Source organism: Syngnathus floridae, unplaced genomic scaffold, assembly GCF_059516105.1.
Source record: "Syngnathus floridae isolate MCC-2025c unplaced genomic scaffold, RoL_Sflo_1.0 HiC_scaffold_77, whole genome shotgun sequence".
Classification (NCBI taxonomy): Eukaryota; Metazoa; Chordata; class Actinopteri; order Syngnathiformes; family Syngnathidae; genus Syngnathus; species Syngnathus floridae.
Window position 1 is genome coordinate 122538 of NW_028284106.1, and position 2463 is coordinate 125000.

Genomic DNA, 2463 nt, shown 5'->3' on the forward strand with positions numbered 1-2463 from the left:
TAAGTGCCTCTCTTGACGAAAAATGTCTAAGTGCCTCTCTTGACGAAAAATTTCTAAGTGCCACAGCGCTCGAAAATTTCCTAAGTGCGAGCACGGCTGTGAAATATTCAAAGTACAAGGAACGCTGGCAGAATCGCTCGACGGCCGTCTGCTCCCGGCGGCCGCCGTGAAGTCTCCCCTCCCGGGGACGGCTGTCTGCTCCCGGCAGCCGTCCTTAACCCCCTCCCCACACGTTGGCCGAACACCAGCCGAGGGCGAAAGGCTCGCGGTGTGGAAGGATCGTGGCCACGGCTAATCTAGCGATGCCCGCGTTGGACGGTCACACCGCACGACAGAGCGGGGCCTGCATCCGGCGCGAGGCGGCCTTCAGGCACGTGGTTCGAGACGACCTCACCCGCCCTAGCCCGGAGCGGAAAGACTTTTACAAGTCCAAGGAACAATGGCAGAATGGGAGGACCGGCCGCCTCCTTAAACACAGGCCGGAGAGATGGAGCGGGATCAGCGGCCCGCGCATTGAGCGAACACCGGCCGAGGGCGAAAGGCTCGCGGTGTGGAAGGATCGTGGCCACGGCTAATCTAGCGATGCCCGCGTTGGACGGTCACACCGCACGACAGAGCGGGGCCTGCATCCGGCGCGAGGCGGCCTTCAGGCACGTGGTTCGAGGCGACCTCACCCGCCCTAGCCCGGAGCGGAAAGACTTTTCAAAGTCCAAGGAACACACTGGCAGAATCTCTCGACGGCCGTCTGCTCCCGGCGGCCGCCGTGAAGTCTCCCCTCCCGGGGACGGCTGTCTGCTCCCGGCAGCCGTCCATAACCCCCTCCCCACACGTTGGCCGAACATCAGCCGAGGGCGAAAGGCTCGCGGTGTGGAAGGATCGTGGCCACGGCTAATCTAGCGATGCCCGCGTTGGACGGTCACACCGCACGACAGAGCGGGGCCTGCATCCGGCGCGAGGCGGCCTTCAGGCACGTGGTTCGAGACGACCTCACCCGCCCTAGCCCGGAGCGGAAAGACTTTTACAAGTCCAAGGAACAATGGCAGAATGGGAGGACCGGCCGCCTCCTTAAACACAGGCCGGAGAGACGGAGCGGGATCAGCGGCCCGCGCGGAGGGTCTTTAAAATGTACAAAGTCCTAGGAACAATGGCAGAATCGCTCGACGGCCGTCTGCTCCCGGCGGCCGCGGTGAAGGGACTGTACACCCCACCCGGGGACGGCTGTCTGCTCCCGGCAGCCGTCCTTCCCCCCCTCCCCACACGTTGGCCGAACATCAGCCGAGGGCGAAAGGCTCGCGGTGTGGAAGGATCGTGGCCACGGCTAATCTAGCGATGCCCACGTTGGACGGTCACACCGCACGACAGAGCGGGGCCTGCATCCGGCGTGAGGCGGCCTTCAGGCACGTGGTTCGAGACGACCTCACCCGCCCTAGCCCGGAGCGGAAAGACTTTGAAATATTCAAAGTCCAAGGAACACTGGCAGAATGGGAGGACCGGCCGCCTCCTTAAACACAGGCCGGAGCGACCGAGCGGGATCAGCGGCCCGCGCGGAGGGTCTTTAAAATGTACAAAGTCCTAGGAACAATGGCAGAATCGCTCGACGGCCGTCTGCTCCCGGCGGCCGCGGTGAAGGGACTGTACACCCCACCCGGGGACGGCTGTCTGCTCCCGGCAGCCGTCCTTCCCCCCAAACCCACACGTTGACCGACACCGGCCGAGGGCGAAAGGCTCGCGGTGTGGAAGGATCGTGGCCACGGCTAATCTAGCGATGCCCGCGTTGGACGGTCACACCGCACGACAGAGCGGGGCCTGCATCCGGCGCGAGGCGGCCTTCAGGCACGTGGTTCGAGACGACCTCACCCGCCCTAGCCCGGAGCGGAAAGACTTTGAAATATTCAAAGTCCAAGGAACACTGGCAGAATGGGAGGACCGGCCGCCTCCTTAAACACAGGCCGGGCGAAAAATATGCGAATGTTGGGCGGAAAGACTTTGAAATATTCAAAGTCCAAGGAACACTGGCAGAATGGGAGGACCGGCCGCCTCCTTAAACACAGGCCGGGCGAAAAATATGCGAATGTTGGGTCTCATCCAAGAAAGGGAGTTACCGGCCGCCTCCTTAAACACAGGCCGGGCGAAAAATATGCGAATGGTCCATCCAAGGAAGGAGGACCGGCCGCCTCCTTAAACACAGGCCGGAGAGATGGAGCGGGATCAGCGGCCCGCGAACTGAGCGGCCGAGGGCGAAAGGCTCGCGGTGTGGAAGGATCGTGGCCACGGCTAATCTAGCGATGCCCGCGTTGGACGGTCACACCGCACGACAGAGCGGGGCCTGCATCCGGCGCGAGGCGGCCTTCAGGCACGTGGTTCGAGACGACTTCACCCGCCCTAGCCCGGAGCTGAAACTCTGCGAATGTTAACATCCAAGGATGGAGGCAACGGCCGTCTCGTTAAGCTGAGGCCGGAGGA